A 14,294-nucleotide genomic window follows, 5' to 3' on the forward strand; every position below is an offset into this window, starting at 1 on the left:
GCGATCTGGGCATAACAATGGGAAAGGGGGCCTCAGGATCCATTGTGGGAAAGGACAGGAGAGCTAGATTGCTATGAAAATGAATGGAAATTCTCTTTCTTGAGTTGGTGTAGTTTAGGATTCGGAGTTGCTCTTCGCGCACCTTACAATACGGTACTTTTACGTCAAGTTGGCTTGCCTTACGGCCAAGTCTTTGTGCTCTACGGCTCCCCTAGTTATCTTGGGATATTTTCACACGACCGAAGCCGATTCTCAGACTCGACACATTGCTACTACGGCCTTCCCAGCTTTGGGGAGTCTGTATATTATCCTTTATGGTCATTCTCACATCTAAATGCCCACTAGCTTGCTTTAAAATTTTCATTTAGCCACCTTTTGGTTCTAAACTATTGATTTTCTGCATCTGTCTCAGTCCGGCGCTGGCAGAGCCTCTCAGAAGACAGTCATACTAGGCTACTGTCCTGCACATGTTGGACTCAGCAATAGTGTTGGGGTTTGGTGTCTGCCCATGGGATGGGTTCCAAAGTGGGGCAGTGCCAGGGCCAGCCCAGGCGTGGGATCTTTCTTGTTGGTATTTCTTTAGGCAGCGGAGGGGGAAGAGTGTCCATGGAAGGTAAGTAAGCCTTTGTCTTACGAGATATGGGGGAAGAATTTTTTCTTAAGAGATATTTAGTATTTCTGAATAATAATAATAATAATAAATTACTTATGTAAGTAAAGTAATATACTACTATAGCTGACCTGCCTTTTGTAATCCTGAGGCAAGAAACTGCAGTTTCTGGCACTTAGCACCTCTTCCTCAATTGAGCAGCAAAGGGTTAAGTAGTCTTTGTACTATCTCATCAGGAACTGCACTGCTCTAACTTTCAGCCTGCTAGTTGGAAGTCTCAGGAAGAAAGAGGGGACACGTAGAAAAGTGATTATCCCGTTTTCATTTTTCTAATAGGGACAGCCAGTTAGACCAGCACCTATTATTGAAGATGCTTTCTTTTTTCCACTGGATATTTTTGGCGACTTTGTCAAAGATCAGGTGTCCCCAAGTGTGTGGTTTTATTTCTGAGTTTTCAATTCTACTCCATTGATCAATGTGTCTATCTCTGTACAAATACCACAGAGTTTTTTTTTTTTCATTTTTTTAATTAGGTATTTTCCTCATTTACATTTCCAATGCTATCCCAAAAGTCCCCCATACCCACCCCCCCCCCACTCCCCTACCCACCCACTCCCCCTTTTTGGCCCTGGCGTTCCCCTGTACTGGGGCATGTAAAGTTTGCAAGTCCAATGGGCCTCTCTTTCCAGTGATGGCCGACTAGGCCATCTTTTGATACATATGCAGTTAGAGACAAGAGCTCCAGGGTACTGCTTAGTTCATATTGTTGTTCCACCTATAGGAACAAGGAACTAAGTTCCCTTTAGTTCCTTGGGTGCTTTCTCTAGCTCCTCCATTGGGGGCCCTGTGATCCATTCAATGGCTGAGTGTGAGCATCCACTTCTGTGTTTGTTATGCCCCGGTATAGTCTCACAAGAGACAGCTATATCAGGGTCCTTTCAGTTTTTATCACTGTTTTTGCTTGAGGTCCGGGATGGTGATTTCTCCCAGATGTTCTTTTATTGTTCAGAATAGTTTTCACTATCTAGGGTATTTTCTTGTTCCCGATGAATTTTCAAATTGCTCTTTCTAACTCTATGAACAATTAAGTTTGAATTTTTTGTTTTATATGTTTATTTATTTTGAGTTCTTTTCTTTTAAAAATGTATTTCTATTTTTTTAGATGGCCTAGTAGGCCATCACTGGAAAGAGAGGCCCATTGGACTTGCCAACTTTATATGCCCCAGTACAGGGGAATGCCAGGGCCAAGGGGTGGGGGGGGGGGACTGGGGGGGGGGAGTGTATTGGGGACTTTTTGGATAGCATTGGAAATGTAATTGAGGAAATTACCTAATTTAAAAAATAATAATAAAGTAAAATAACAAAAAAATGTATTTCTATTTTTTTATCCTTTTTTATTTTTATTTATTTATTTTTTGAGACAATTTTCTGAGTAATCGACAAACTAATTTCCATAGTGGTTGTACCAGCATGCAGTCCTACCAGCAATGGAAGAGTGTTCCTCTTTGTCCACATCCTCACCAGCATCTTCTCCTACCTGAATTTTTCGACCTTAGCCATTCTGCCTGCTTTCAGATGGAATCTCAGATTTGTTTTGATTTGCATTTCTCTGATGATTAAGGGTGTTGAACATTTTTTTTAGGAGCTTCTCAGCCATTCAGTATTCCTTAATAGAGAATTCTGTTTACCTCTGTATTCAATTTTATAAATTTTTTTAAAAAAAATTTTATTAGGTATTTTCCTCATTTACATTTCCAATGTTATCCCAACAGTCCCCCATAACCTCCCCCCCAACTCCCCTACCGACCCACTCCTACTTCTTGGCCCTGGTGTTCCCCTGTACTGAGGCATATAAAGTTTACATGACCAATGGGCCTCTGTTTCCACTGATGGCCAGCTAGGCCATCTTCTGATACATACGCAACTAGAGACACGAGTTCCCGTGGGTACTGGTTAGTTCATATTGTAACTCCTTCCATGGGTGTTTTGTTCCCAATTCTAAGAAGGGGCAAAGTGTCCACACTTTGGTCTTGATTCTTCTTGAGTTTCATGTGCCTTGTAACTTGTGTCTTGGGTATTCTAAGTTTCTGGGCTAATATCCACTTATCAGTGAGCACATAACATGTGAGTTCTTTTGTGATTGTGTTACCTCACTCAGGATGATGCCCTCCAGGTCAATCCATTTGCCTAGGAATTTCATAAATTCATTCTTTTTAATAGTTGAGTAGTACTCCATTGTGTAAATGTACCACATTTTCTGTATCCATTCCTCTGTTGAGGGGCATCTGGGTTCTTTCCAGCTTCTGGCTATTATAAATAAGGCTGCTATGAACATAGTGGAGCATGTGTCCTTCTTACCAGTTGGAACATCTTCTGGATATATGCCCAGGAGAGGTATTGCTGGATCCTCCGGTACTACTATGTCCAATTTTTCTGAGGAATCGCCAGAATGATTTCTAGAGTGGTTGTACAAGCTTGCAATACCACTAGCAATGGAGGACTGTTCCTCTCTCTCCACATCCTCGTCAGCATCTGCTGTCACCTGAATTTTTGATCTTAGCCATTCTGACTGGTGTGAGATGGAATCTCAGGGCTGTTTTGATTTGCATTTCCCTGATGATTAAGGATGCTGAACATTTTTTTCAGGTGCTTCTCAGCCATTCATTATTCCTCAAGTCTCTGAAGAAAGAAATTAAAGAAGATCTCAGAAGATGGAAAGATCTCCCATGCTCATGCATTCGCAGGATCAACATTGTAAAAAAGACTATCTTGCCAAAAGCAATCTATGGATTCAATGCAATCCCCATCAAAATTCCAACTCAGTTCTTCAACGAATTAGAAAGAGCAGTCTGCAAATTCATCTGGAATAACAAAAAACCTAGGATAGTAAAAACTCTTCTCAAGGATAAAGGAACCTCTGGTGGAATCACCATGCCTGACCTAAAGCTGTACTACAGAGCAATTGTGATAAAAAAAAAAAAAAACTGCATGGTACTGGTATAGAGACAGACAACTAGACCAATGGAATAGAATTGAAGACCCAGAAATGAACCCACACACCTATGGTCACTTGATCTTTGACAAGGGAGCTAAAACCATCAAGTGGAAAAAAAGACAGCATTTTCAACAAATGGTGCTGGCACAACTGGCAGTTAACATGTAGAAGAATGCAAATTGTACTATCTCCTTGTACTAAGGTCAAATCTTAAGTGGATCAAGGAACTCCACATAAAACCAGAGACAGTAAAACTTATAGAGGAGAAAGTGGGGAAAAGCTTTGAAGATATGGGCACAGGGGAAAAATTCCTGAATAGAATAGCAATGGCTTGTGCTTTAAGATCGAGAATTGAGAAATGGGACCTCATAAAATTGCAAAGCTTCTGTAAGGCAAAGGACACCGTCAATAAGACAAAAAGGCTGCCTACAGACTGGGAAAGGATCTTTACCTATCCTAAATCCGATAGTGGACGAATATCTACTATATATTAAGAACTGAAGAAGGTGGACTCCAGAAAATCAGATAATCCCATTAAAAAATGGGGCTCAGAGGTAAACAATTTTTTTAATTTTAATTATTTATTTATTTACTTATTTTGGTTTTTCAAGACAGGGTTTCTCTGAGTAGCCCTGGCTGTCCTGAAATTCACTCTGTAGACAGAGGCTGGCCTCCAATTCAGAAATCTGCCTGCCTCTGCCTCTCAAGTGCAGGCATTAAAGGTATGTGCCACCACTCCCTGACAGTACTCCATTTTTAATAGGGTTATTTGTTTCTCTGGAGTCTAGCTTCATGATTTCATATATATATATATATATATATATATATATATATATATATATATATATATATATATATATATATGATATTAGCCTTCTTTCAGATTTAGGATTAGTAAAGAATCTTTCCCCAAAGTGTTGGTGGCCTTTTTGTCTTATTTACAGTATCTTTTGCCTTACAGAAGCTTTGCAATTTTATGAGGTCCCATTTGTCAATTCTTGATCTTACAGCACAAGCCATTGCTGTTTTGTTCAGGAATTTTCCCCCGTTTCCATATCTTCAAGACTTTTCCCTACTTTCTCCTCTATAAATTTCTCCTTTCCTAAATTATCTCCTTTAGTCCCAGCACTCTGGAGGCAGAGGCAGGTGGATTTGTGAGTTCCAGGCCAGCCTGGTCTACAATGTGAGTTCCAGGACAGCCAGGGCTATACAGAGAAACCCGGTCTCTAAAAACAAACAAACAAACAAAAAATTCAGTGTCTCTGGTTTTATGTGGAGGTCTTTGATCCACTTAGGCTTGAACTTTGTACAAGGAGATATGAATGGATCAATTCACATTCTTCTACATGATAACCACCAGTTGTGTTAGAACCATTTTTTGAAAATGCTGTCTTTTTTCCATTGGATGGTTTTACCTCCCTTGTCAAAGATGAAGTGACCATAGGTGTGTGGGTTCATTTTTAGGGTTTCAATTCCATTCCATTGATCCATCTGTCTGTTGCTGTACAAGTACCATTCAGTTTTTATGAAAATTGCTCTGTAGTACAGCTTGAGGTCAGACTTAGGAATTCCACCAGAGGTTCTTTTATTTTTGAGAATAGGTTTTGCTATCCTAGGTTTTTTGTTATTCCAGATGAATTTGCAAATTTCCCTTTCTAACTCTGTGAAGAATTGAGTTGGAATTTTGATGGGTATTGCATTGATTCTGTAGATTGCTTTTGGCAAGATAGACATTTTTACTACATTATTCCTGCTAATCCATGAGCATAGGAGATTTTTACATCTTCTGAGATCTTCAATTTCTTTCTTCAGAGACTTGAAGTTCTTATCATATGGATATTAAACCATCCATGCATCCCTGGGATGAAGCCTACATCATCATGATGGATGATTGTTTTGATGTGTCCTTGGATTCAGTTTGCCAGGATTTTATTGACCTGTTTTGCATTGCTATTCATAAGGGAATTTAGACTGAAGTTCTCTTTCTTTGTTGGGTCTTTTTGTGTTTTATGTATCAGAGTAATTGTGACTTCATAGAATGAATGGGGTAGAGTACCTTTTGTTTCTATTTTGTGGAATAATTTGAGGAGTATTGGAAGTTGGTCCTCTTTAAAGGTCTTATAGAACACTGCACTAAAAGACATCTGGTCCTGGCCTTTTTTTTTTTTTTTTTTTTTTAGTTGGCAGACTATTAATGACAGTTTCTATTTCTTTAGGGCATATGGAGCTGTTCATATCATTAATCTGATCCTGATTTAACTTTGGTAACTGCTATCTGTTTAGAAAATTGTTCATATATCCAGGTTGTCCAGTTGAGTTGACTATAGGCTTTTATAGTAGGATCTGATGAAATTTTTGGATTTCCTCAGATTCTGTTGTTATATCTCACTTTTCAGTTCTGATTTTGTTATTTAGGATACGTTTTCTTTGCCCTCTGGTTAGTCTGGCTAAGTTTTTATGTATATTGTTGATTTTTTTCAATGAACCAGCTCCTGGTTTGGTTGATTCTTTGTATAGTTCTTTTTGCTTCTACTTAGTTGATTTCAGCCCTGAATGCAGTCTACTCCTCTTGGGTGAATTTGCTTCCTTTTGTTCTATTGGTTTTGGTTTTACTGTCATTCTTCTAGTGTGTGCTCGCTCCAGCTTCTTTTTGGTGGCACTCAGAGCTATGAATTTTCCTCTTAGGACTGCTTTCATTGTGTCCCATAAGTTTGAGTATGTTGTGGCTTCATTTTCATTAAACTCTAAACAGTCTTTAATTTCTCTCTTTCTTTCTTTTTTTTTTTTTTTTTTTAGATTTATTTATTTATTATATGTAAGTACACTGTAGCTGTCTTCAGACACTCCAGGAGAGGGCGCCAGATCTCGTTACAGATGGTTGTGAGCCACCATCCATGTGGTTGCTGGGATTTGAACTCTGGACCTTCGGAAGAGCAGTCGGGTGCTCTTACCCACTGAGCCATCTCACCAGCCCCTCTCTCTTTCTTTCTTCCTTGACCAAATTAACATTGAGTAGAGTGTTGTACAGCTTCCCCGTGTATGTGGGCTTTCTGGTTTTTTCGTTGTTATTGAAGATCAGTCTAAATCAGTGGTGATCTGATAGGATGCATTGGATTGTTTCAATATTTTTGTATAGTTTGAGGCCTGTTTTGTGACTGATTATATGGTCAATTTTGGAGAAGATACTGTGAGGTGCTGAGAAGAAGGTATATCCTTTTGTTTTAGGATAAAGTGTTCTATAGATATCTGTTAAATCCATTTGTTCCATAACTTCTGTTAGTGTCCATGTGTCTCTGTTTAGTTTCTGTTTCCATGATCTGTCTATTGGTGACAGTGGGGTATTGAAGTCTCCCCTTATTATTGTGTGCGGTGCAATGTGTGCTTTAAGCTTGAGTACAGTTTCTTTTATGAATGTTGGTTCCCTTGCATTAGGAGCATAGATATTCAGAATAGAGAGTTCTTGGTAGATTTTTACTTTGATGAGCATGAGGCGTCCTTCATTAACTTTTTTGAGAACTTTAGGTTGGAAGTTCATTTTGTTAGATGCTAGAATGGCTATTCCAGATTCTTTCTTGGGACTATTTGCTTGCAGAATTGTTTTCTAGCCTTTTACTCTGAGGTAGTGTCTGTCTCTGTTACTCAGGTGGGTTTCCTGTATTCAGCAATATTTTGGGTCCTGATTAACTTATCCAGTCTGTTAGCCTATGTCTTTTTTTTGGGTGGGGGGAATGATTTTAAGTCATTGATATTAAGAGATGTTAAGGAAAAGTAATTTTTGCCTCCTGTTATTTATTTTTTATTTATTTATTTTTGATTTGTAATTCTGTTCATGTGGCTATTTTTTTTTTTTTTTTGGTTTTGGTTTTTTGAAAGGTTACTTTCTTGCATTTTCTAGAGTGTAGTTTCTCTCCTTATGTTGGAGTTTTCCATTTATTATCCTTTGAATTGCTGGATTTGTGGAGAGATATTGTGTAAATTTGATTTTTGTCATGGAATATCTTGTTTTCTCAATCTATGGTTATTGAGAGTTTTGTTGGGTATAGTAGCCTGGGCTGGCATTTGTGTTCTCTTTGGGTCTGTATAATGTCTGTTCCGGATCTTCTGACTTTCATAGTTTTCTTCTCGAGAGAAATCTGGTGTAATTCTAATTGGTTTGACATTTTATGTTACTCGACCTTTTTCCCTTACTGGTTTTAATAATATTTCTTTGTTTTGTGCATTTGGTGTTTAGATTATTATGTGACAGGAGGAATTTCTTTTCTTATCTAATCTATTTGGTGTTCTGTATGCGTCTTGTATGCTCATGGGCATCTCTTTCTTGATGTTAGGGAAATTTTCTTCTATAATTTTGTTTAAGATATTTACTGGTCCTTTACACTGGGAATCTTCTCTCTTCTATACCTATTATCCTTTGGTTTGGTCTTCTCATTGTGTCCTTGATTTCCTTTATGTTTTGAGTTAGGAACTTTTTGCATTTTGCATTTTCTTTGATCGTTGTGTAAATGTTTTCTATAGTATCTTCTGTGCTTGAGAGTCTTTCTTCCACTTCTTGTATTCTCTTGGTGATGCTTGCATCCATGGATTGATGTCTTTGCTAGGTTTTCTATCTCCAGAGTCGTCTCCCTTTGTGATTTGTTTATTGTTTCTACTTCCATTTTTAGATCCTGGATGGCCTTGTTCAATTCCTTCACCTGTTTGGTTGTGTTTTTTTTGTAATTCTTTAAGTGATTTTTGTGCTTTCTTTTTAAGGGCTTCTAGCAGTTTACCTGAGTTCTCCTGGTTTTCTTTAAAGGGGTTATTTATGTCCTTCTTAAAATCCTCTATCAGCTTCATAAGATATAATTTTAAATACACATCTTGCTTTTCCAGTGTGTTGGGGAATCCAGGCCTTGCTGTGGTGGGAGAACTGGGTTTTGACATTGCCAAGTAATTTCGGTTTCTGTTGGTAAGATTCTTGAGTTTTCCTTTTGCCATCTGGTTATCTCTGGTGTTAGATGCTCTTGCTGCCTCTCACTGCAGCTTGTTCCTCCTGGGGTTCTGTGCCTGTATCAGCACTCCTGGTAGAACATCTCTCTCCTTGTGGGACCCCTGCACAGTGGGCTATGGAACAGCCTCAGCTTCCAAGTGCAGATGGCAGACTGGAAGGATCCTGTCCCAGCTGCTCCACTGATCTTTGTCCCCATCTCCTCCTGGCTTCCCCCACTCCACCCAGTTATTGGAGAGAAAGTGTCTGTCTCACCTCTGAGCCCAGGAATGAAAACACTCCTTAGAGAACAGGTCTCTCCTGGTGGGCCCCATGCACAGCAGGCTGTGGAACAGCCTCAGCTCAAGGGTTCAGATGGTGGACCACCAAATATGCTTTTCATATCCTCCTGTCCCTTGTTGCTGCTATCTGGAAGGAGTGTGGGTTACTTACCACAACAGAGGGACCTGTAACTGATGCAAACCAAATTGTGGCCATGCTAAAGGCCTCCCATCTCCCCACAGCTATTGTTATTCTCCACTGCAGATTCCACCAGACAGATGATACTATTGTCTCCAAGGGAAACAACTGAGCTGAAGAGGTAGCTATAGCTGCGGCCCTTAGGGGCCTAGACTTGTTTCATCCTCCCCAGATATTCTTAAACTACAACATACATTGCCACCTTCACCCCCTGACACCTGCCAAACTCTTTCCTATCTTCACCAACTCTTTCATCCTAACAGCTAAGCATTGTCAGACTGATTTCCAGAGTGGTTGTACCAGCTTGCAATCCTACCAAAAAGGTCATTTGATCTACCAAAAAGGTAGGATTGCAAGCTCATCCTCGCCAGCATCTGCTGTCACCTGAGTTTTTGATCTTAGCCATTCTGACTGGTGTGAGGTGGAATCTCAGGGTTGTTTTGATTTGCATTTCCCTGTCGTCTAAGGACATTGAGCTTTTTTTTTTTTTTTTTTTTTAGGTGCTTTTCAGCCATTCGGTATTCCTCAGTTAGAGAATTCACTGTTTACCTCTGTACTCCATTTTCTAGTAGGATTATTTGTTTTTCTGGCGTCTAACTTCTTGATTTCTTTACATACATTGGATATTAGCCCCGTTTTGGGTTTAGGATTGGTCAAGATCTTTTCCCAATCTGTTGGTGGCCTTTTTGCCTTATTCACAATATCCTTTGCCTTACAGAATCTTTGCAATTTTATGAGGTCCCATTTGTCAATTCTTGATCTTACAGCATAAGCGATTTGGTGTTCTTTTCAGGAATTTTTCCCCAGTGACCATATCTTTGAGGCTCTTTCACTATCTCCTCAATAAGATTCAGTGTCTCTCATTTTATATGGAGTTTCTTGATCCACATAGACTTGAGCTTTGTATGAGGAGAACAGAATAGATCAATTTGCATTCTTCTCCATGCTAGCTGCTAGTTGAGCCAGCACCATTTGTTGAAAATGCTGTCTTATTTCCACTGGATGGTTTTAGCTCCCTTGTCAAAGATCAAGTGACCATAGGTGTGTGGGTTCATTTCTGGGTCTTCAATTCTATTCCATTGGTGTACCTGTCTGTTGCTGTACCAGTACCATGCAGTTTTTATCACAATTACTTTTTAATACAGCTTGAGGTCAGGCATGGTGATTCCACCAGAGGTTCTTTTATTGTTGAGAATATTTTTTACTATCCTAGGTATTTTGTTATTCCAGATGAATTTGCAAATTGCTCTTTCTAACACTGTTAAGAGTTGAGTTGGAATTTTGATGGAGATTGCATTCAATGTGTAGATTGCTTTCAGCAAGATAACCATTTTGACTATATGGGAGATCTTTCCATCTTCTGAGATCTTCTTCAATTTCTTTCTTCAGAGACTTGAAGTTCTTATCATACAGATCTTTCTCTTCCTTAGTGAGAGTCACACCAAGGTATTTTATATTATTTGTGACTATTGTGAAGGGTGTTGTTTCCCTAATTTCTTTCTCATCCTGTTTATCCTTTGTGTAGAGAAAGACCGCTGATTTGTTTGATTTAATTTTATATCCAGCTACTTCACTGAAGCTGTTTATCAGGTTTAGGAGTCCTCTGGTGGAATTTTAGGGTCACTTATATATACCATCATATCATCTGCAAATAGTGATATTTTGACTTCTTCCTTTCCAATTTGTTTCCCGTGATCTCCTTTTGTTGTATAATTGCTCTGGCTAGAACTTGAAGTACTACATTGAATAGGTAGGGAAAGAGTGGACAGCCTGGCCTAGTCTCTGATTTTAGTGGGATTGCTTCAAGTTTGTCTCCATTTAGCTTAATGTTGGCTACTGGTTTTCTGTCTATTGCTATTATTATGTTTAGGCATGGGCCTTGAATTCCTAATCTTTCCAAGTCTTTTATCATGAATGGGTGTTGAATTTGTCAAATGCTTTCTCAGAATCTGAGATGGTCATATCTCTTTTGTCTTTGATTTGTTTATATAGTGGATTGCTTTGATGGATTTCCATATATTGAAACATCCCTGCATCCCTGTGTTGAAGCCTACTTGATCATGATGAATGATTGTTTTGATGTGTTCTTGGATTTGGTTTGGCCAAATTTTGTTGAGTATTTTTGCATCAATATTCATAAGGGAAAGTTGTCTGAAGTTCTCTTTCTTTGTTGGGTCTTCATGTGGTTTAGGTATCAAAGTAATTTTGGCTTCATAGAATGAATTGGGTAGAGTACCTTCTGTTTCTATTGTGTGGAATCGTTCAAGGAGTATTGGAGTTAAGTCCTCTTTGAAAGTCTTATAGAACACTGCACTAAATACACCTGGTCCTGGGCTTTTTTTAGTTGGGAGACTATTAATGACTGCTTCTATTTCTTTAGAGGATATGGGACTGTTTAGATCATTAATCTTATCCTGATGTAACTGCTATCTGTCTAGAAAATTGTCCATATCATCCAGGTTTTCTAGTTTTGTAGAGTATAGCCTTTTGTAGAAGGATCTGATGATTTTTTGGATTTCCTCAAGTTCTGTTGTTATGTCTCCCTTTTCATTTCTGGTTTTGTTAATTAGGATGCTGTCCCTGTGCCCTCTAGTTAGTCTGGCTAAGGGTTTATCTATCTGGTTTTGTTGATTCTTTTGTTTCCACTTGGTTGATTTCAGCCCTGAGTTTGATTATTTCCTGCTGTCTACTCCTCTTGGGTAAATTTGCTTCCTTTTGTTCTAGAGCCTTCAGGTGTGCTGTCAAGCTGCTAGTGTGTGCTCTCTCCAGTTTCATTTTGGAGGCACTCAGAGCTATGAGTTTTCCTTTTAGGACTGCTTTCATTGTGTCCCATAAGTTTGGGTATGTTGTAGCTTCATTTTCATTAAACTCTAAAAAGTCTTTAATTTCTTTTTTTTATTTCTTCCTTGACCAAGTTGTCATTGAGTAGAGTGTTGTTATTGAAGATCAGCCTGAGTTGGTGCTGATCTGATAGGATGCATAGGATTATTTAAATAATTTTGTATTGGTTGAAGCCTGTTTTGTGACCGATTATATGGTCAGTTTTGGAGAAAGTACCATGAGGTGCTGAGAAGAAGGTATAAAATGTTCTTTAGATATCTGTTAAATCCATTTGTTTCATAACTTCTGTTAGTTTGGTATTTGTCTTAATAATTGTTCTGCAGTCCAAATATATAACGGCTTGGAAAACAACATTTAGAAAACAAAAGCCAATGTAAAAAGACAGCTACAATGGTACAGGTTTGATATGGCTCAGATTTTACAGCTTTCTTACTGCATCATCTACGTCAGAGATCTGGTCCTTCAGCTGACTCCATTGTTCCATATTTAAAGAAATAACTTTTCTCCCTGGTTTCATTTCATCTTCTGAGTCCATCCAATATTCTCTAATATCAATTAGAATTTTTCCTTTAAAGTCCTGAACACTTACATATCTCATCTTTCCAATCTGGAACATGTTATCATCTCAGCTGCTGCTGCTCAGCTTGGAGGATGCTGGAGCTCTAGAAGACTCACCAGGCTTTTGCTTCTTCACAGGTTTCTCTGGAACCACTTGCTTTTTCCTCTTTAACTTTTATTCAGCTTCGCTGTCAGAATCACTGCCTGGAGAGCTTGAAGAAACAAGTTCCTTTGATTTAGGCATTGCTCTCCTCCAGCTGACTAACAGTTTCTAGCTTCCTCACTTGCTCCTGACTGTGTTTTCGTTATTTACATTTCAAATATAATCCCCTTTTCTAGTTTCCCCTCTGAAAACCTCCTATCACATCCCGCCCCTCCTGCTCACCAACCCACCCACTCCTCCTTTCTTGTCCTGACATTCCCCTACACTGGGATATCTATCAAGTCTTAGTAGGACCAAGGGCCTCTCCTTCTATTGATGTCCAGCAAGGCCATCCTCTGCTACATATGCTGCCTTGAGTGACACCATGTAAACTCTTTGGTTGGTGATTTAGTCCCTGGGAGCTCTGGGGATCCTGGTTGGTTCATATTGTTGTTCCTCCTATGGAGCTGCAAACTCCTTCCGTTTCTCGGGTCCTTTCTAAATCTCATCCATTGGGGACCCCATGCTCACTCCAATGGTTGGCTGAGATCAACCACCTCTATATTTATCAGGCACTGACAAAGCCTCTCAGGAAACAGCTATATCAGGCTCCTGTCAGCAAGCACTTGTTGGCATCCACAATAGTGTCTGGGTTTGGTGACTGTATATGGGATGGATCCCCAGGTGGGGCAGTCTCTGGATAGCCTTTCCTTCAGTCTCTGATCCACACTTTGTCTCTATATCTCCTTCAATGGGTATTTTGTTCCCCCTTCTAAGAAGGGCTGGACCATCAACACTCTGGTCTTCCTTCTTCTTGAGCTTTATGTGTTCTGTGAATTGTATCTTGGGTATTCTGAGCTTTAGGCCTAATATCCACTTATCAGTGATTGCATACTGTGTGTGTTCTGACGGGGTTACCTCACCCAGGATGATATCCTCCACATCCATCCATTTGCTAAGAATTTCATGAAGTCATTGTTTTTAATAGCTGAGTAGTACTCCATTGTGTAAATGTACCACATTTTCTGTATCCATTCTTCTGTTGAAGGATAGGGTTCCAGCTTCTGGCTATTATAAATAAGGCTGCTGTAAACATAGTGGAGCATGTGTCCTTATTACATGCTGGAGCATCTTTTGAGTATATTCCCAGGAGTGGTAGAGCTGGGTCCTCAGGTAGTACTATGTCTAATTTTCTATCTTTTTTTCCAGTGGATGGTTTTAGCTCCTTTGTCAAAGATCAAGTGATCATAGGTGTGTGGGTTCATTTCTGGGTCTTCAGTTCTATTCCATTGATCCACATGTCTGTCTCTGTTTCAATATCATGTAGTGTTTTGTTTTTTTTTTTTTTTTATCACTATTGCTCTGTAGTAGAGCTTCAGGTCAGGGATGGTGATTCCCTCAGCCATTCTTTTATTGTTGAGAATTATTTTGACTGTTCTGGGTTTTTCACCTTTCCTATGAATTTGAGAATTGCTCTGTTCATGTCTTTGAAGAATTGTCTTGGGATTTTGATGGGTATTGCATTGAATCTGTAGATAGCCTTTGGTAGGATGGCCATTTTTACTGCATTAATTCTGCCAATCCATGAGCATGGGAGATCTCTCCATTTTCTGAGATCTTCCTTGATTTCTCTCTTGGGAGACTTTAAGTTGTCATACAAGTCTTTCACTTGTTTGGTTAGAGTTACCTCAAGATATTTTATATT

General features: G+C 39.1%; 1 long non-coding RNA gene and 1 pseudogene across 2 annotated transcripts in view; one reads left to right on the top strand and one right to left on the bottom strand.

Annotated features, from left to right (window-relative positions):
* Positions 1–250: 250 nt before the first annotated feature.
* LOC147004802 (uncharacterized) overlaps positions 251–14,294 on the top strand; it is a 38,374-nt gene continuing 24,330 nt past the window's right edge. For both annotated transcript variants that reach the window (XR_015047177.1, XR_015047176.1), the window contains exons 1-2: positions 251–613; positions 3,257–4,159. This is a non-coding gene — a long non-coding RNA (uncharacterized LOC147004802). The remainder of the gene's footprint in view (positions 614–3,256; positions 4,160–14,294) is intronic.
* Positions 12,308–12,691, bottom strand: LOC110286181 (activated RNA polymerase II transcriptional coactivator p15 pseudogene; annotated as a pseudogene).

Source organism: Mus caroli, unplaced genomic scaffold (genome assembly GCF_978045245.1).
Source record: "Mus caroli unplaced genomic scaffold, Mus_caroli_1 scaffold_5, whole genome shotgun sequence".
NCBI classification, from domain to species: Eukaryota; Metazoa; Chordata; class Mammalia; order Rodentia; family Muridae; genus Mus; species Mus caroli.